Source organism: Aphelocoma coerulescens, chromosome 17, assembly GCF_041296385.1.
Source record: "Aphelocoma coerulescens isolate FSJ_1873_10779 chromosome 17, UR_Acoe_1.0, whole genome shotgun sequence".
NCBI classification, from domain to species: Eukaryota; Metazoa; Chordata; class Aves; order Passeriformes; family Corvidae; genus Aphelocoma; species Aphelocoma coerulescens.
The window spans coordinates 4,762,123-4,783,268 of NC_091030.1; the positions used below are offsets into that span (position 1 = coordinate 4,762,123).

Sequence of the window (21,146 nt, forward strand, 5' to 3'; positions counted from 1 at the left end):
CTTCTTTATTGATGTGAAAACATGATGAAATGACTCAGGGGGGGGGTCTGTCCTGACCTGAAGGGGACAGGACAAACTGGATCCCCTGGCCGCGTTCCAGTACAGACTGGGATCCTCCCAGTGTGAAGTGGCAACTGTAGCCCAAAGCACCTGAGCCTGAGGGCAGCAAGGAGTGTGCTGATGTTCAGGTTAGTGTGAGGTACTCCTGCAAGGAGGAGGGAGTTGGACTGGATGATTCTTATGGATCCCTTCCAGCTGGAGATCACAGGTGATTCTGTGATTCTATGATAACCTGCAAGCTCCTGCAACAGCTGCAGCAAATCAGTGGGTGCCAGGTGGTAGCAGAGCCCTGAGCCCATGCCCTGCCCTAGCACAGTTGCTGATGGTCAAGGCCAGCCCTAGCAGATATCATCTGCTGATGGGAAGGGAGTGGGAGCAGTTTCAAGAGGCAGGGAGATGTCTCTGCTACAGGAAGGGTTGCTCTCTTCTCTGAGGTGTGTGTGCTGGGTGCAGGATGTCCTCACTGTCACAGGTAAAGCAGTTGGCGTGAAATGAGTTCTGTGTGTTGCAGGCAATGGTTGTGTTTGTGGGGTGCAGGGGGCTGTGGGCTCTCCCCAGCCTCGGGGGCAAATAACACATCTCCTCTGGCAGTACCACTGAGTGTGGGATGCTTAGGGGGTGACCACCAGCAGGTAACAACAGGCTGGTCCAGGTTTTATCCCACCAGCAGGTGGGCTGAGGCAGAGATAGCCCTGAGTGCCCCAGGTTCCTGTCTGGGTTAGCTGTGCTTTGCTGCCTTAAAGCCAAGAGTGCCTGTGGGGTTTAATCTCTGTGAAAAGCCAGAAACAGCCTTTCTGGAGCAGGTTTCCAACAGCTGCAGCTTATGGACTTCTGCAGAGTGATCTCTGAGTTTTGCCCATCCAAAGTGTGCTGAAGAAGGGGAGCTGGTCCTGGGGCCAGCACAGATCCATGTGGACATCCCATGTAACTGTCTGTGTGGTGTGTGTTGGACTCAGATTTACTGGGAAGGCCTTATTGACTTCTAAATAAATACAAGGAAGGGGTACAAAGCACAGAAGGATTGAGGGTGATGGACCTGCAGCTCCAGCTCCTGCAAAGTTAATACCGTTTCTCCCTAGATGGGTAAGGTTTCTGATGTTATCAAAGTGGAAATGCAGGTATGTTTCAGTCCTGTGGGGAAAAGCAGTGAGCAGTTTATTTTTCTTTTGACAGATTGCTTATGATCTATAGCCATCTGGCAAAGCAATTCTTAACTTTTTTCTTCTTATTTATGAGGGCAAAGGGAGTGAGAGTTACTTGCATCCAGGATGCCAATTTCTGCTGGCAACTGCTGCTGATTTGAGGTCCTGTTTCTCCCCTCTACAGCCCTGGGAGAGAAGAGAGGCTTCTGCAGCAGGCAGGGGGTTCTTATGTGCTTCTCAATGGTGTTTAGACCCCTAAATCATGGTGTTCAACACCAGAGTTGTGGCTCAAAAAGAATGTAATGCTTATGTTGGCTTAGGGGGAAAAGAAAAAGGAGGGGGAAGAGAGGTTACTGCTGTTCTCTAGTGGGTATGGCTGCACATGGCTCTATTGGATGGAAGTGGTGCACAACGGGCACAGAGGAAAATAGTCTGTAGTTCAAAGATATGAATGGTATACACGACGATGGCATTCATGCCCCAAAACTGTAGTGTCCCAGCAACTGATGTGAGGAGCAGAGCAGCTTTTGCTATCCCTGGGTGCGTTGGGCTCCCCGCTGGCTCTGGGGAAAGCCGAGTTTTGGTCCCTTTATGCTCATAAAATGCTCTGCTAGCCTGGAAAGGAAGCATTAGGGATGTGCAAATAATTAATTACTAATTAGCTGGTAGATTGTTCACAGGATACAGCCAGGGACTGAGCAGTTCCAGCACAGACCACGAGAGTAATCTGTGCGGGTCTGAGGGGTGGATGCTGTTAAATTGCTGTGCCTGAAGGAGCAGGAGATGTAGCAATGGGAAACACCTGGGAGACAAAAAGCACCATTTCGGGAGTGTAAAGGAAGAATAGATGGGGCTGGGGGGAATGACAACAAGGTATCCTTCAGGAGAACGACAGCAGTCAGAAATGGGATCAAAGCCTCTGTCAGGGGCATTCTGAATCCTCTAGGGAAGGTCAGGGAACATTAAACTTAGACCCCCGGCTGCAGGGGCTCCTCAGGGAGGAGCAGAGCCTGTGTGGTGATTAGAGGTGAACTGCCCCCAGCTGAGTTGAGGTAAGGTGAGGTGGGGTTTTGGGTTTTACCAGGTGTTTTGAGTGCTCACAGTGAGCTGTGTGCCTGGCAGGGGGGGTTCCCCTGGGAGCCCCATTCCAGCTGTTGCCCAGAGTGGGATTTCCTGGGGTGGGTGTGAGGGTGGTTTTGCTGTGGAAACTGGGGTGCAACTGGTGTGACATGCACTGCTGCCAGTATGTTCCCTCATGCAAAATGAGGGGGTTAATGAAGGGCTCAGGCTAACAGGGCCCTGGTGGGGGGAGAGGGGCAGAGGTGCAGCCCGGTGGATCAAGCACTCTCCTGCCCAGATGAGAGATTTGCTGCAGGGTTGTGGAGTGTTTGTTTCCCCTGTGGGAAACGTCCATCCCTGTTTCACACGTCTGAGCCTGTGTCAGTGGTTTCTGGTGCTACTGAGGGTGGCTATGGCTTCTCTGTCACCTTCACTGCTCTGTACCTGTGCCTCTGCTCTCATTGACATGCAAAGCTTCCCTAGTTTGCTTTACTGATAAAAATACTTGCTGCTGAAAGACCTGTCAGACGTTAAGTTAAATCATCACTAAATTGGTGGTGAAAATGTAAACTTTAGGCGTTCCCAAACTTTTTTCTCCCCTTGGCTGTGTTGGCACTGATGGCTGGGGGGCTGCCTGGTGAGTGGGTTGATCAAGGCTTTACCAACAGTTATTTTGAACCCGCTGGCACCTGGCCTGGTTGTTGGTGAGGGAGGATGAATAGTCCCAGACAGCAGCCGACATGGCTCCTGTTTGACAGAAATCACCTTTCAGGTAGGATTTTGGCTCTGGTTAAAGTATGTGAGTCCAGAAAATATGTACAAGTGAAACATGCCCAACTCCTCCTTTAAGTTGTTTGGCTGCCCTCTGAGGGCAGCAGTTGCTTGACTCCCAAGGGATGTCCTCAGGGTCTGAAGCAGCAATAAAAGGTGATGCAGAAAGGGTTAATGCCCTTAGGTTGAGGCTCACCTCGACCTGAGCCAGCAGGCCCTCCAGTTGGGAGCAGAGTGATGCAGCTTCTTTGGTGTCAACGTGGGAAAGCAATAAGGGGAGGCCTCTTCCCATCCAGCTAACGATCTGCAGTAATGAGAACTTGGCCTCCATCTGCTCCCCGGACAGGCATTAAAGCAGCCAGGCTGGGCAGCTCCTGTGGCTGGGTGGTCCTGCCCCAGCAGGGAGTGTGTGCCAGAGGCACTGAGCATCCTCCTGGCTTCATGTGAACTTTGGTGGGGGGGGAGTTGGGGGTTTGGGGATGCTCTAGAGGGTCCCGATGGGTGAGCTGAGCCCCCTGGATGGAGGGTGGCACACGGGGCGAGCCGGTGGTCATACGCAGCTGGTGAGTAGCTCATGCCACCACTCCTGGGTTTGGCAGGGCCCCAACCTGCTTCCTGGGCTTACTTGGTTTGTTTTCCTTTGTGGAATGTCAGTTTGCTGTTTTTCCAGTAAGACTGTGAATCTGTAGTGGGTGCAAATCTAAGGAAGGTTCCTGCAGACCTGGGAGCCAGGAGAAATATGTCCCTTCAGCAACTGCCTTCCTGTGGTGCAACATCAACCCAGCCTGGAGCTGGTGGTGGTGGCACTCAAAAGCTGCCACATCTCTGGCAGGGGATGCAATGAACCAATTAATGTTGTTTGGTTCTTTCACTTGTTCCCAGTTCTGGCTAACAGCTCAATGCCAGGGTGTAAAGAGTCCTGCCTGCTGTCTCCTGCTCAGGGGAAAGAGCACCGAGCCTGAGTGGTGCCTAGGGCACACTGGAGCCCCCTTAATGAGCTCAGTGAGGCTTGGAGAGCAAAGCTCCAGCCTAAACACGTGTGTGATTGATGGTGGTGTTTGGGTGATCCATGGGTGAAGCGCACAAAAGAATCACTGATGTCCTGGTGGGATCTCAGTGCTGTGCAGATGGATCTCTGTATCTCAGTTTGTTATGGCACATCACAAGCATCTCTTCTGGCCTCTGACCTCTCCCCCTGCATGATCAAAGGGCACAGTGCTCAAATCTGGGAAGCGGGAAATGCTGCAAGGGGATCAGACCAAAGTCCCCAGCTGTAGCAGAAGGAGATGCTGTTTAGCAAGGTCATTTTAAAGAAATCTGATGTGAGCTGACCTTCTCCCCTAGCAAATTGCCAGTGGGTTTCTCTAACTTGAAAAATGTGTGTAGCATCCACCAGAGGATGAGGCACAGGCAGGTTTTCTCTCTGCACTGGAGATGGCAGCAGAGCACTCCTGGCTCATGTGCATCTCAGCATTTAAATCTGCTTTTTCTCCCTTTGTGCCCTAGACTGTTTGGAAGTTGGAATATTAATGGCTTTTTAAAGTGCTTGGTGTGCTTGTGATGGGCTGGTCAAAATATGGATTGGCTCTTATGTTTTAACCATTCAGCAAATTGCTTTTCCATTGATTTTCCTGGGATTGTTGTTTTTCTGAAATTCAAGGTCTAAGAGCAGATCTCAAAAGAGCTACTAAGTCATCTGGCCTTGCCTGCACAGGACATGCAGCTCCATCCTCTAGGCTCTGTCCTGAGCTGAAGTTCAATTAAAGCAGGTTTCTCTGCCTGGAGGCTGTGTTGTTTGGGGAATGGTGACTGCCCTTGTAGGGTTTGCTTGTCAAAGTGTCTTACACTGAACTGTGACTGTAAATCATAGAACCCTACATTCATTTGGGTTGGAAGGGACCTTAAAGATCTTGTTCCAATCCCCTGCCACAGGCAGGGACACCTTCCACTGGACCAGGTTCTTCAGGGTCCTCTGCCACCCAGCTGGGAACACCTCCAGGGATGGACTCAGATGAAATGTGTGATGTCTTTTGGTTTTAATCCAGTGGTTCTTGGTTGGGTTGGTTGGAGCTCACAGCACATGCCTGAGTGAAAAATATTGTGGAGCCTGGTGGTACCAATGAAGGGCATAAAGAAAGGGGTCTGGTGTGGGATGTGCAGGACCTTTCTGAAGGTTGTCCAGCAATACCAAATATGTCCTTATGTCATTGGGGCACCAGAGTGATTGTAGGTTTCTAGAGAGAGTTGGAGGTGAGGCTTAGCTCAGAAGGCCCAACACTCCAAGGTGCCAGTGTCCAAGATCCTCTGTAGAGATGTATTTAACTCACTTCAGGCAGTGCTGTGAATTAAACCACCTTCCTAAATGACAGGGGGAGTCTTAACAGCCACCAGTGTTACTGATCTCCTACTCTGGTACGCTTTCACCACTGAGTGAAGAGAACAATATTTCTATTTAAAAACAAATTTTAATTTAAACCACGAGCTAGTTCAATAGAAGATGAAGTGTCTTTGTAATGGAAATGATAGAAGTGAAAACAAGTAATCTCTATTTATGGTACAGCTTTTGTTGTTGGTTTGAAAAGATCCAGTGTTCTGCAGGACTTATTTGTGGAGGGACAAGAATAACTTTTTGGTTCAGTTCTTGGCTAAAGCAGAGTTTGTTTTGATTTGTTTAAAGAAAACAAACAAACACAAACTTTCAAATGGTTTTTGGCTGGAGTTTTTACTGGAAATCCAATCCTCTTACGCATCGAATTTTTTTTTAATGCTTCTATGAAAACCAGCATTGAGTGGAAGGATGTTGTTCTGAGCTGCAAAAGGTGGACAGCTCGGCACAGCTAGTGCTTGGAGAGGTCTGAAAAGGTACCTCAGGAAAATGTGTTTATGTTTCTATGTACATGATGTGGAGATTTGAGCTTCCAGTTGCGGGTATATATTGAAAACTGCTGCGATGCCTGACTTGAGCTGCACCACAAGAGGGCAACTGGAGGCCACAAATCCTCTGCTCCCGCCTGGGAGAAGATGTGGGAGCGGGTGAGATGTGGGAAAAGGTCCCCACCATCCCCTGGTGCGGGACAGGGGCAGCTGTGGCAGCAAGTTCTGTGGGTGTCTGTGCTGCTGTGCCGCTTGCAGGTGGCTTTCTCAACGGGGAGCTATTTGGTGGCATTTGTTAAATGCTGTTGTTAAATTTAAGTGTTGTGCTTCCAAAGAAGGGAGACGGAGCTGGGGAAGGGTCTGGAGCACAGCCCTTGTGAGAAGTGGCTGAGGGAACTGGGTTTTTAGTTGGGAGAAAAGGAGGCTGAGTAGGGCCCTTCTAGCTACAACCTCCTTTCAGGTAGTTGAGGAGAGCAAGGTGGGGACCAGTCCCTTCTCCCAAGTAACAAGCAGTTAGACAAGATGAAATAGCCTGAAGTTTTCCTGGAGGAGGTTAGATTGGGATATTAAGGAAAACTGTTTCACTGACAGAGTGGTCAGGCATTGAACAGGCTGCCCAGGGAAGGGGGGAATTGCCATCTTTGGAAGTATTCAAAAAGCTTGGCACTTAAGGACATTATTTTACTGGTGGACATGGCAGTGCTGGGCTAACAGTTGGAATTGATGAACTAAAGGTCTTTGCCAACCTAAATGGAAACACATGAAATTCCTGCTGGGTGCTTCGCTGTTTTGTGCCTCAAGGCAGAGGCTGCTGATACCAGTGCAGGTCAGAGCTGTGGGACTCTGCCCTATTAATTGTCTGCAGCCCACCTTGCCCAAATCCCATCCCAGTAATGGAAAACACAGGGGGTTGGTCAAAGCCCTCCTTGGAAAGGGTGGCAAAATACTGAAGTGAGGCCTGGAGACATGGCTGGAGCATCCCAAGATGCTTGATGCTGCTATACCTTGCTGTGGTGGTGGCATTTGCTGTTCCTTGGTACCCTCATCCTCCTGCACTTGGAGGGCGGGGGATGCAACATCGATGCTGAGCTGAAACTGAGCAGGAAAAGAAACCATTCCCAGCTCATCAGTGGCAATGTGAATGGAAATGACCCTGTGGAACCAGACAATGGTTTTAAACTCTTCTGACATCACTCTTGAAATGGGTGGCTGAAAAATGCCTTAAAACTGGTTTGAAATTGTTGGATTTTTCAGAGAAAAGTGTGGAGGGGTGAGCAATCCCCGTGCAATAGCCACGATCCTGCTGGGAAGGGGATTCCCTGCTGGTAGATGATTGTTGCCCGGCAGCCCCTGGTCACGCCAGGACTGCCGTGCTCAGTGTTCATGACCTGACTCAGAACAAGGGCTTGTTTAAACAGTAGCAGGAGCTCAGTTAAAGCAGAGACACTCTCAATTTAAAAGTACGTAATGGCAGGAAAAACAACCCGTGATGAGTTAAAGAACTGACTCAGGCCAGCAGAGGCCAGTCCTGAAATAGACCTTGAATGGGGCTGGTTGAAAATGCTTCCATCAGAACAGTTTCCTGATGGAGAATTTGGCATTTCTGCTCAAAGAAATCTTTCAAGAAAAGCATCTGCTTCTGTGGAAAAATTCATTTTGTTGGGTTGGAAAAATGGAGCATGTGAAAACTGAAATCCTTCAGTGCAGTGACGTGTTGTGCCAGTTTTCAGGCAGACTTCACCTCTGTGTTGAGCTTCATTTCTCATTCCTGTGGTGCCCACTCATCTTCACAGGAAGGAAACCCCCTCAAATTACTACGTCTGCCCCTTCCCATCTGCCTGCTTTTCTTAGCAATGATAAAAGCCTCCCCCTAATTGTGGAGGACTGGAAGGTCAGCTTTTGGAGCAGTGTGTGGCTGCTCCCCTGGGACACCAAACTTTCTCTGGTGCCTCCACTCCTGGTCCTATCCTACACAGACTTCTGGGAAACTCATCTCCATCCCATACTGATGTTTCATACATCCTGGCATGTGGCTGTGACTGGACAGCCAGGAAAGACAACTTGTTCTGCTGGGCTTATTTGTGACTTTACTGAATTGTTTTGCAGCCAGGGGTTAATTTTCCAGGTGTTTCTGTATCTCCTTGTCTTCTTGCTCCTTTCTGTGCCTATCCTAAATTCTGATGGAAATCTAATGTAGGAGATGGGCAAGTTGTCTAGCCAGCTCCATAAAAGAGGGTCAGGGTTAGTCCCAGGACCTGTTTGTTGAGTCAGGATGAGTCACCCTGTAAAGCACTGTTGGACATTTTTGTGCCTTCCTCCAGCAGTGAGAACTTGCCCTTCAAAAAATAGTGGGGAATAACCCAGGTCTGAAACATTAATCTGACACGGAAGTGCTTCTACCCATTTTTTAAACATTGCCTTCCACACTTTGAGGTTGGAAACCCTACAGGACACTTGCAAAAACAGATACTTGTATGCACACTTAGGTGCCCAGACTTGAAAATGGAGAGGGAAGATGTCTTAAATACTGAGTTTTCCCAAGACCACATCAGCAGCAGGCAGGCAGAGACAGCTGAGGGAGAGCATCAGGTTGGTGTCCACCCCCTGGAGAGCTGTGGTGAGAGAATTGCTGTCAGTCCTTGCAGCTCCATGGATGCAAAATCTTCTCAGAAAGGGGTTTTTGTGCATGGATGTGGCTCTTCAAGGCCAGAGCATTGTCATGAGATGGGTTCACTGTCCATGTGGGTGAGGGGCTGAGCTGAAACCCTGCTTGGACCCTGTGATGAATATGTTTTCCTCAAGTGAACTTTATGAAAGGACTTCTCAGTCCATTTAAGAAAACAAAAAAGTGTTAGGAGCAGACGCTTGGCCAAAGCTTGGGGTCCTGGTGTGGAGACTGGAGGGAACAGAAAAGCCTCAGTGGAGAACATTTTCTAAAACAAACAACCCAGGTACAGGCCAGGCTTGTGTTTCTGTGCTACCATGGGCTCTATTTACCAACCTTCCTCTGACCCAAGAGAAGCAGGGAGACATTTAAAGAGAAAATAGGAAAGAGCCCTCTGTCCCAAGAGCTGGTGTGTCCTGTTTCCTGGAGTGCTGGGCTGTATAGGGCTGTTAGAGCACAGGCTGCAGACTGATAGATTTGTTGTTGAACATGAAGGCTGGTGTTGGTGGCCGCTGTCAGAGCCAGCACTGGCCCCAAGGCAAGAGCAGAGTGATCGAGAGCCCTGTGTGCAGCTCCCCTCTGTCCCCACGGGCTGCTGTGTCCCTTTGCAGGAGACAAGGTCTCTCTGCAGGCCCCCAGGGGGTTTCCCTCTCTTCCCCCCAGCGTGACCCCAGGTCTGTATTATGACAAAGCCACTCAATCAATTGCCTTTATGTGCCAAATTTCCCTGCATCTCTTGGGAATAGGTGTGCTCTGGGTAAAAGCAGCTTGCTCTGTTCCAGGCATCCTCTAACACCGGGGAACTATTGATTCTTCCTGCATTTCCAGGACTTCTGAGAAATGAAAAAGACACAGGTACCAGCTTAACAAACTGGTAATGTCCCAGTTGATTTTATCCACATCTGCTTCCTGCAGCCTCAGAGTGCCGATTCCCTCATCCCACACCCCAGGAAGGCAGCCCTGAGGTCAGGCTCTGTCGTGCTGGGGGCCGTGCTCCCCTTGGCAGCCTGCAGCATACAAAGGGCTGATGAGAAAGGGATTCAGTCCAGTGTATTGGCATTCGTGTGTGGTGGCTGTATTAAAAGTACTCACTGTCAGCCCAGCCATCACTTATAATTGGCTTCTATTTTTCCGTGTGCCTCCTGGCAACAGCAGCTCTTCCCAGACTCTTGGTGGGGTGCTGGGGCTGGGAAGGCTGCTCTGTGCAGGAGAGGTATGTGAAAATGGTCAGGATTGGCTCAGGAAGGGAAATGTGGCCCCTTCCTGCCTGTCTCTGGGTTTGCCTGAGCATCCCACCAGAAGCAGTTCCCTCTGCAGATTTGCTGTCAAGCACTGGCAAAGGCCATCTGTGATGGCTGTGGATGCACTAGAGAAAGTGCATCATCTTTGGGATGGGCAAGTCCCTTGGTGTTGGTGCAATAATCCAGTTGTTATGCACTCCCTTGTTGTTTTTGTGGAGAGAGGCTGGGTTTTGTTGTGGTGCTGCATGGCCGTGCTCAGCAAAGAAGCACCAGAGTTCTCAATGTAACATGGGTTACCCTGGAATTAGATCCTTTGGTTCTGGTCTCATGCATTCCATCTACATATAAAGCAGCAAAATTACTGGAGAATACGTGAATTCAGAGCACATTTGTCATAATGGTACTGCACAGGGCTTGGAAGAATCTCTTACAACTGCAACCCCAAATGCTGAAAGCACATGTTCTGTTTTCATGGAATCATAGAATATCCTGAGTTGGAAGGGACCCATAAGGATCATCCAGTCCAGCTCCTGGCCCTGCACAGACACCCCAACAAACCCACCCTGTGCCTGAGAGCGGTGTCCAAACACTCCTGGAGCTCTGGCAGCCTTGGGGCTGTGCCCATTCCCTGGGGAGCCTGGACAGTGCCCAACCACCCTCTGGGTGAAGAACTTTTTCCTAATATTCAACCTAAACCTCTGTCACAGCTCCAGCTGTTCCCTTTGGTCCTGTCCCTGTCACAGAGAGATCAGTGCCTGCCCCTTGTGAGGACATGCACCCCTTTTTTGGGATATAATAAGATACAAAACTCTGAGTTGTTGTTAAGAACCTTTTTTTTTTTTTTTTTTTAAATCTACCCCAATACTGGAGCACCTAAACTTGCAGACATATGAAAATCAGACCAAGATTTTCTTGAAATAATCCCCATAAGCTTTTGAGATGTCATAATAGTCTCATCAATGTATCTCAGATATTACCAGTTCTATATGAATTTTTATGTTTGCAAATAGAATAATCTAATGACCTAATTTCTGAAGGAGGCCTGTTATTTATTAACCATGATGTAAATTCTACCAGCATTAGAATAAAGAACATTGGGCTTTTGAATTTCTGCTATTTTTAAAGATCCAAATCTCTGGGGCAATTAATCATTTTCCTGACATATTGAATTCAGTCATGTGTTATAGCAACAAAACTTGCAGTTTATGATGCAACATTAACTTGTCAGCAAGAAGGACAATTCATGACTGTCTATGGGTAGCAAGTGGCAGGCAAATTTGGACAACTATCCTATAGTTTTTGCAAGCATCAGCAAATCTTGTTGGCAAAGCCGATGTAGGCAGTGCATAATATAAGCTTTTGCTCGTATATATTAAAAAAAAAAAAAAAAAAACCAAAACAACAAAGAATATAATCCCCTGCCAGGAGTTTCCACTTATTTTCCATAACGAGAGTTGGAGGGTCTGTAAAAGCTGGCCTCATAAAAACAAATTGCAAAGGATGAATTTTTCCTTTACAAGGGAGATGGAAGAAATTGGAATTTGTTTGGATGCATGAGTCTTCCTGACACGCAGTTTATCAGCTGTGGTGCTGCAGGGTGGAGGGTCCCAGGTAGGAACAGGGATAGTGTGGGTGGAAGGATGGAGCCCACGGTGCTATGGACACACCAAGAGCAACAGAGCAAACCGTGGCTTTCAAGAGCAACAGTGGCTTTGGCACAGCAGCAGCCTGGCTGTTTGGGGGGATTTTCTTTGAGATATCAGAGAGGAAAGAGTTGGAAAAGCTTCAAGGGAGGAGAGGGGTGCACTTTGCTGCTGTTAGTGGTGGGGCTCTGAAGGGTCCTTGAGAGCACAGAGAAGTGGCTTTACCTTGGGGGCTGAAGCGGAAATCAAAAGATAAAAGAAAAGGGAGAATTATTTGGGGGAAGCAAACAGATTTAAAATAAAATCGTCCCGGTGCTGTTCCAGGTGGATACGAGCCGAGGGAAGGCCTCAGCCAAGGCTGGAGCAGAGGCGGATGCAGCCATGGGAGGATGAGCCAACACGTGGACCTGAGCAGGAGTTTGGCAGGGTGGGGATGGGGATTTCAACAGGGTGGGGAATGTGAGAGGCCACGTTCTTGAAATGACAAACCCCACACAGTTACTGCATTTGGGTCTCCCAGGAGCAGGGAGAGAAGCAAGTGAGCCAAAGCTGTGGCTGGGGTGTTGGTGGGAGGGTGGGAAGCTGGTGGTGCATAGCAATTGAAGACCCGTGGGGAGGCTTTATGGAGTGTGGGGAGAGAGGTGAAGAGTTTTAACTGGAATAAGGCTGGATGGAAGACTGCCTGTTCCAGAGAATATAGGTGAGAAAGCAGCAGGTGAAGAAACCTAAAATTGCTTGATGTGTTGCACAGTGTGATAAGATGGTAAAGATTAAATACTGATGGATGTGATTATGGGGTGCCATTCCCCTCATGGGTGGGTTTGGACTCGGACTCAATACAGGGAGTGGGCTGATGAACTGAGAAAAGTGTGGCTGTAGGGCTGGCTGTCCCCCAGGCACAGGGACCAGGCTCAAGACTCCCAAGCTTGGATCACCCAGTGTCCATCAGCAGGGATTGGCACACAGTGGAAAAGCAGTGTGACACCAGCCCACTGTGGCTGTCAGTGGGTTTCCAAAACACAGCTGGATGAGAGAGCATAAATGCAGGGATGGGAGGCTGTGGGATGCAGACACACACAGGTCCATGTGCACAACGTGGCTCTATGGCATGAGTTCCCAAGTTCCTTTGTGGCCCAGGAGGAGGCTGCTCCCTGCAAGGCTGCTTCTGCATGAGTGGCTATGGTTTGAGCAGGATGTGTGGGTCGTAGGGATGGCATGTCCTGGCTGCTCCTCCCTGACCACAGACCACACCCTTTTTCCAGCTGAAGGATGCTGGCCTCCTAGTTGGGAGCCGAGTGACTTCAACAACTTAGGTTTAAGCTGAATAAAAGAGGCTTCTATAGCAGCAAGTTGTGATGGAAAGCATAAGTTGCATTCCATTTGGGGATGGGAACATATGGCCTCCAGTATCTTCACAAGCCTCCCAGAACACAGTGATTTTTTTGTCTTGTTTCTCTCAGATCGGTTGATTGCTGTAACGTGTGAAAGACTGACTTATGAGGGACACAAGTGCAAATTATCCCGATGAAAGGAAACAGAGGGAGTATGAAAAGAGATCAGCTCAGCTGAGCTGGGAGCTGCTCGGTGCCCTGAGAATCAAAAAGGAAAGACAAAAAGAAAAAGGTAGAAACTAGATCAAATGAATAGGCATACCTTCAAAACAAAAAACAGTAAAAGGAAAAGTCATTGTGAATTAGACTGATCAGGCAGCCATCCTCTGCCCAGCTGCATGGTAAAAGAGGCCAGAACATTCCATGTTTTTAGAATGTCCATCCAAACCTGTATGAGTGCAGCTTGATACTCCAGTTACTGCTCTATAGGCATTGATAGTGTGAGCTCACACTAGAGGTACGTGGGTAATTGGCCAGGATAAAATTCACCTTGAAGTACCCAAAACAGTGCCAAAGAGGATTCTGAGCACCAGTTTGCTCTTGGCTCCCTTCAAAGACTCCTGGTGATGAGTGATGTTACTCAGAACTGAAAGAGCAAACTCTGCTTTAAGAAGTGTAGGGGAGGGAAGAAAACAGGAACTGCAGAGCAGGGTAGCTCCTCTCTGGCTTCTGGAATAAGGGAATGGCTGATGGCTGCCTGAGGGGTAACAAGGTTTTGTCAGAAATTAAACCTGTTAAGTAAGTTTGTTTCAGTGATATGGCAGGAGGGTGTGTGGATGGGGAGGAGCAGTAGATGATGATGTAGGTAAGATTTTTGACATTTTAGTACTTTAGTTCTTGTAATCAATCTGGTATGATGTAGATGGTGGTATGTGCACAGCAGTAGTTAATTTTTCCAAATTACTTGTTACTCTGAGAATATTTCCAAACTGGAGGTAAGAAGAAGTTTCCAGGCTCCAAGGAGGTCCAGAGTAGTGCAGTGGTGCCTTTCCTGGATTTTAGGACCATTTTATTCATGCATTAAGGAACTCCATGATCAAATTCACACTGAAGGGAGTGAGATTGCACCAAAATGCCTGATTCTGTTTCTGCTTCTGGTTTGTAGCCAGAAAGCAACTTTTTGGATTTCTCCATGCAGCAGTCAATGCAGAGCCCTCCCTGCTTTTGTCTCAGAGCTTCCACATCTCCTGTGTCTGTTGTAGTGGGTGATTGCTCTTGCAGCATACAGCTGGCTGTTGTGGATGGGATCACGAGGGCTTGGGGTTGTTCTAGTTCTTCCCCTGGCTGCCAGTCTTCTGACAGGAGCCTTCTAGAGTAGGAGTATCTCAGTCTCAGGGAGCTGGCATTTTCTTACTAACAGACAGTTATTTCATGGTGACCTTCTCATGGCAAGCAAAGTGCCAAATCCACAACAGATGAAGAGAACGTGTTTTGAAGTGACAATTACTGCAAGTTCAAGCCACTCCATTGCCCATGAGTGCTTTCCTGGTGGATGTCTTTCCTTGAACCTGCCTTTCTAATTTTTGTCTCTGATGGATGGTGTTAGAGCATTCCTTGGCTGTATCATCTGAATCCCACAAAATCCCTTGATCCCCGCTGTCTAGTTCCAGACTTGTTTATGGAACAGAGTCTGTGTAGGTATTAGTGTCTGAATTAGAAATGGAGGAGCAAAAATGCATCACAGTGTCAGACTGGATTTTCAGCAGTACTTGGCATAGGTCAAAGAAATCATGACCTCATGATTGCTCTGAGGATGTTCCAGCCTGGATCACTCCAGCAGCAGAATGGGGCTGAGCTGGGTAGCCTCAAATATGAAAATTCAAACCTCAACTGTGCTGTTTTGGCCAGTTATCCACGTTGCCTTGGCTGTGGGAGATGATAGCACAGCCATTCCTTCAGTCTATTGGCTTCTGTTGCCTGACAAGACAAGAGTGAAAGTTTCCTCTTGTCTTGCATCCTTTCCTCTCTGTATGTGTGAAGGCAGTGGGGAAATGGAGTGTTCACTGATACATTGATGGTTATCAGGGCTGTTTTCCTTTCATTTAATCCAGACTTTTCAGTCTCCCTCTGTCTAACGAGTAGCATGTGACTGCATACAGCCTGTGCCTTGTGGGAGATGAAGTGCTTGGGAACCACTGAGTTTCTGCCTCATCTGCCATGGACGGGCTGTTGACATGGGACTGCTGATGCACCCTGCTGATGGACCCCATGCTTTTCCATCCAGACTGGGTACAACTCCACATTACGTTCAGAGCTGCCAATACAGTTACTGGGAGACAAACTGATGTGGGCAGAGGGAAAACCTCTTGTGATCTGGTGACAGCACATCCCGAAGTTGTGCTGCTGCTTGAGTGCGCCGTGATGGTCTCTGGAACGTCAGAAGTGGTGGTGGTGTGGTGTCTTAAGAGAACTGTTGATTGATTGAACCTCCTGATGCAGCAGAAAGGTCTGAAATGCTCCCCTGAGAGCAGAGATGCCAAGTTTATTTATTTTCTGATCAGAACTCCCCACTGTTGTGGTTCTGCTTTAATTATCCTGAATCTCGATGCCACATGTTGGTTTCTGAGTTTGCACTGCTCAAGAGAAGAGCCCAGCCCTTCCCTAGAGGTTCTCGCTTCATTCAGGTACCATCTGTCTATAACAGATCACTGGGTCAGAAGCAGAAAAGTCCCCAGATCACCACCAAAGGCCCCAGATTTCTTCTGTACAAATCCTCTTTTCTTCCCAAACTGAGAGAGCTGCCTGAGCAGTGCTGCTGTGGGGGTTACCTGGCTGTGGGCAGGAGCTGGATGATATTTTGAGCAGGGGCAGTGGAGGGCTGGGAGTGGAGCTGGGTGCAGGCAGTTTGCTGGGAGAGGTATCTGCCCTGTGGAACTTGGGAAGGACCTTGCCATGTTACACAGCAGCTTTGTGGCTGAGCAAAAATAAATGAGCGACTTATCCGACTGCCAAGGACCGTCAGTGGGAGGTCAGTGTTTGATATTTCCGCACCCAAAAAAGCAGCCCCAAGCTAGAATTACAGTACAAAATACCCATTCAGACCTCTCCAGCCTTCTGTTTTCATTGACTTCCATCCTCTGCTTGTACACACAGAGCCCCTTCCTTTCCAAAAGAAAACAGTATTGCTGATAAGGGACACTTATCTCGGCAAGTCGTTACAAAACAAGTGAGCTTTTGTGTTTGCATCTGATTCCTGTCACAATGTTAACAAACTCCTAGTATGGAAGGTTTATTTCCACTCTAAAGATGTGCCTTAGGGTACTATGTGAGGTGCATTATATGTCTCAAAAATGCTTCCCACAGATGTTTGTTTCTTAAAAAAAGGAGAAAAAACCCTCAAACTTCTTAAGGTTTCAGCCTTTCATTTGTTCTGTAAAGGACTTCTAGACAATCCTTGGCTATGCTGCCCATGGATATTTACCCTTCCCATACTCTCTGCTGAGATATTTGCTGGCCTTTATTCCTTTCAAAGAACCAGCCAGTGCTGGAGTTTTTCTCTCCCCTCACAGTGGGTTCCCATTAAAACTGAACTCTTATCCACAGCTGCAGTAGTTCAAATTTAATGTGTTATTTCCAGTTAGAAATGTTGGGTTACAGCACAGGTAGGTGTGGTGGTACTGTGGTACAGGGGCTCCTCCTGATGGAATCTCTGCCCCAGGAAGGCTTTTGATTTATGTGAGGTGCTCAGCTCCTTCCAAGGTAGTCCCTAAGACAGGGAATTTTATGGAAGAAAAGTTTTTCAGGGCAATTTCTAGACTATATCACAGCAATCCTGTGGTTTTCCTATCTCAGAGGGTCAAACTGCCAAGAAAACACCTTCCCAACCCACCTGGGGTAGTGCATCATGACAACCTGTCACTGAGTTCCAGCAAGTCTGAGGGATGGAATTGGCTTTCCCATGGATTTCTGATGAGATGACAGCCAAGCTCAGAGGCTGCAGCCTCTGCCCTGTGGTTCCAGCATGTGTGTGCCATCCCCTGGGGCACAGCAGAGCCACAGAGCTCAGGCTGAAGGGCAGGTTGGTTGAAGCACTGGGATACAGGAGAGTGGGAGAGAGCTATCCTAGCCTGGAGTTGAAACAGCTACTCCCTATCTCCCTCCTGCAGCCAAAATCTGATGCAATTCTGATTTTGATTATTTGTACCAAACAAACTGGAGTGGGCTGTAATTATCCCTGACAAATAATTTAAAATTATCTGCTTGGAAAACGTTCTCCTTCCAATAGCACTTTTTTTTTTTTTTTTTTTTTTTTGTAAGGAAAACTCTAATCCAGAATACTTCAATTCTTCTGTGACAGTTTGTGCTCTTGCTGTTCCCCAAAGCACTTCCCTGTGTTTGTGTCATAGGAACCCCCAGCAGTGGTGTTGGGGGGATGTTTCCTGCTGGGATTGCTGCTTGTGGAGGAGCAGAGGGATACTGAATAACTGATTCAACTTCCTGTGAGATATTTCATGGTTTCTGTTTTGTTCAGGATTTTCTTTGTGCTCCTTTGGAAGGGAAGATCACACAACTCTTAATCAGAAATTTAATTTCCAACTGAAGAAGTTCAAATGGATTTTCTTTCCTATTTTGTTTTCCTTTGCTTGCTGCATTTTATATTTAAAATCCCAGTTTAAAACAAGCTACTTGTTTTAACAAGGACAACAAGTCCTGTTGAGACAAAGCATCTCCCCCATTTAGTCCTATTTTCAGGTTAGGTCTGTGGTCCTTTTTCTGATACCTGACCAGTGATGAGCCTTGCTTTCTGCTCAAAGGCTCAAACATTTGTGTCAAAGGAGAATTTCTAAAGCCATCAGTCAAAGCCTGGCCAAAGGAAATGATACCACCAAGTCATTTTGAGGTGTAGGAGGTTTGGTGCCCAATTGAGGGTCCCCTCTTTGAATTCTGCTGCCTCTAACGCTGTACATAAGGAGGTCTGGAATTGCTGTGAGTCCTAGGTGTGTGCACACTTGGCTGCCAGCCCCACAGACCACTTTACATTGAATGTATGTGAAGCTCTGAAAGATTTCCCAGTCCCTCTTGTACCAACAGCCTTGCCTGAGATCTATTTACAAGCATGAATAATTTTAAACATTTAAGTAGTCTTCAGAGGGATTACTTGCATGTCATGGCATGTAGGCTGTAGCTCTTCAAGAAGAATTACATGTCTTTTGGCCTTGAATGGGAAAAGGGAAATTGAAATTGTAGTGGAGAAGTGGGGCTGTGCCAGGTGCCTGTTCTGTTCTCTGCCCATCTTTACCCAGCGTGTTGCTCTTTGCTGTCTGCAACTAATCCTGCTGCTACTCAAACTTTGATAATGCACCTGGAAGAAGCTGACTTTTAAAAATGGAAATACTATGAGATGCTGGATTCCTGTTGCCCTCTGGCAGAGTGTTTGACTCCTACCTCTGCATCCCAGTTGTTGCCAACCCCTTTTTCAGCCAGGGGTCCTGCACCCTCTAACTGCAGTGGGAGCAGAATTTGTTTGGGGGACAGAGTTACTTGAGGGAATTGTTGGATCTTGACGGATAAAGCAGAATAGTTTGGAGAATTTGGGGGAGGGGGGTGGTGTTTGTGTTTTGGTTTTGTTTTTTTTTAAAAAAAGCTACAACCAACAAAAAAAAAAAAAAAAACACAAAACAAAATGACTTTTGAACTACTTTTGAAACAACTCCTTTACTAAGTTTGACTAGTTTGGCAAAAGCAGCTTTAACACCCTTGTACACACTGTACTGCATGAGCTGTAATGACTCTTTACTGTCATAATCTAATAGCAAAAATGGGCCAAATTGTGCCAAAGGCACTGAGCCAGGGCACAGGAGTCCAGAGCCCTAATCTCTCCAGCTTTATGTCCTCCCCTCTTGCATCTACTTTTTTCATCTCCAGTGAATAGAAGGCTTCATCTTTTTAAACTCCATCAAGACAACGCACATGTGGCCTGACTCTACCACAAACTCCTCAGTAACACTCTCACTGTTTGGGGGAAGTAAATATGTGAATTTCAAAAGTCTTTCTGTGTGGAGAATCTGTTTGGATTTGTGCAGGAAGTGGGGAGCAGGCATATAGGTAGCAATATTAATGAAGTTTTTTATAAAGGCTTCATTCAAGGCTTTCAAAGAAAATATAACTCTTATGGGACCCACAGTTTATCCGCCAAGTCCGAGAATCTGGTTGGAATTTAAAATATATATTTAAAGGTTTCTGAGAAGTAGAGGATTAGAAAGAACAGGCTGGGAAGGGCACTTGGGAAATTACTGCTTGAAGAGGAGATTGGTCCTTGGGGTCTGAGCTCTGCAGTGGGGTGCACAAGACACCAGAGAGCCAATCCTCCTCTTGGCTGTACAGGAGTAGGAAAAGGGGGTGACTGGGACAAATCCAAACACCCCCCTAAACTGTTGTGCCACGATAAAGTGGTGAAACACATCCAAAAGTCCTCCATCAGTTGATGGGCTCACATCGTTTTGCCAGACCTTGAATTCAAACCCTTTCCCTTTTTCTACCTCATGGGAGATGTGAGCTGTGCTGGCTCATTTGCTGCCTTAAAAATGCTGTTTAATAATTTGTGTTCATATCCTTCATTTCCTTGAGTGTCCCAATTGTGGTATTGGAAGAAAAGAGCTTGTACCAGCCAGGTAAACTGGTTGGAAAGAGCACACTTGGGGAGTAAGGGATGTCAAGGCAGCCAGAGACAGCAGCTTGGCATTTTTAACAGTCCTTTTTCATCCCTAAAATCCCTGATGTGTGTAAATTCTTATTCTGGGGAGAGGAGACTCATTCTGAGAAGCCTTTTGCTTATCCTTGGGAGAAAATGGGTCCCCCAATGGGAGCACAGAGGTGCCCAATCTCCTTGCCCAGGATTTAGTGACATGTTCTGTGATCCAGGAGGATCACAGCTCAAGGGGTTTGTTCCTTCACAGTCTTGTTTTCTTCCTGGGGACAGTAATCTGTTTCCTAATCTGCATCAGACACCCAGCCCTGGTGCTCCAGCAGAGCTGGGGTTTAATTTCCTCAGGTGCCAAATCTGTGTAACACTCGTGGCTTCTTTGCATTGTGTACCTGTGGCTTTCTTGGACTCTCTGCAAGCCCTGTTCAACGGTTTGGGGTTTGTCTGTGTGTTCCCATCACATGAAAAGAAATTTATTTTTTTACTCTTTGGGGATAGATCTTGTTAGCTTGGACAAGAAGCAAACAAGTGCAGGCCTGTGGAAAAAAAAAAGATCATTTCTAGACTGTTCTGTTTACAATCAAAGGCACACATGTGTCCTGTAGCCGGACATCAGGGCAGTGTGTGGGAGGTGCCAGATGTCCCTGTGCCAGCAGGATGGTCCCTGTCCAGAAAGCTTTAACAGATGATGTGCAAATCCCCTGTTTATGATGATTCTGCTCTTACATGGCACTGCTCCCTCTCTATTGCCCCTGTGCTTTGCATTCCCCATGCAGGCAAAGTCCTGGTTTCAAAGTCAAGTGGCAGGAGCACAAAGCTGTGCATTGACCTGAATCTTGTTTAGAGAAATCAGCAATGCTAATTTGGAGTGAAGGCAGTGCCTGTCCCTGGGTCAAAGACCCTGAGGATGAAGGAGCACTCACAGTGTAAATCTGTCCAGTCTCATGGCCCTGTCCCCAGCGAGAGCAGCCAGGCAAGAGGGTAACAATTAGCACAGAGTTTTCCTACAGGTTTGGGGTTTTTTCCAGTGACTTCAGCCTAGGGGTTTTTTTGTGATGGTGCCTTTTTTATTTAACACCCATGGACAGATTTTTCCAATTGCTTTCCAAGATATCCTGTAGCAATGGGTTACACAGTTTAACTGCATGTTGAGTTTCACTGAGGGGCTGCACCCTGCTCCCTCTGACTGCATTTTGCCAGGGATGCATCTGATTTTCAGACCCGTATCGACGCTATCAAGCTCTAGTTAGTCTGTGTACTGGATCTGACACTTTAGGTGCATCAATAGCAGTTTAATGTGGTGGAAAGGATCCTGTGAATGTTGCCTGCATTTCTTTCCCATATTCTCTCTATTCTACCTATTCTGCCACCTTTTCACCTTTGCTGGGTCCTGGCCAGGTGTCACGGTTTAATGCAGTGGCTTTGTTGACATGTTACTGATAATCCTCTTTTCTTCTACCAGCTTAAGCCTCACTGTTAGCAGAACAAATCTGTATTTCTACCACTGAGGGATTTGCAGGAAAATTCTGACTTTGACAACAAAACTCTTGGGGGGATTGAGCGAGATCTCTATGTCATATTTCCATATGATCACAAAACGATTTCACTGGATGTTGTGACCCAGCCTGCTGCTGGGCTGGGGCAGTTGAATGCCAAT

At 47.4% G+C, this 21,146-nt stretch overlaps 1 protein-coding gene across 1 annotated transcript in view; it reads left to right on the forward strand.

Annotated features, from left to right (window-relative positions):
- The first annotated feature begins 444 nt into the window (after window positions 1-444).
- COL27A1 (collagen type XXVII alpha 1 chain) overlaps window positions 445-21,146 on the forward strand; it is a 190,635-nt gene continuing 169,933 nt past the window's right edge. Inside the window, exon 1 of the mRNA XM_069031565.1 lies at window positions 445-532. The gene's annotated coding sequence lies outside the window, so the exon portion shown is untranslated. The remainder of the gene's footprint in view (window positions 533-21,146) is intronic.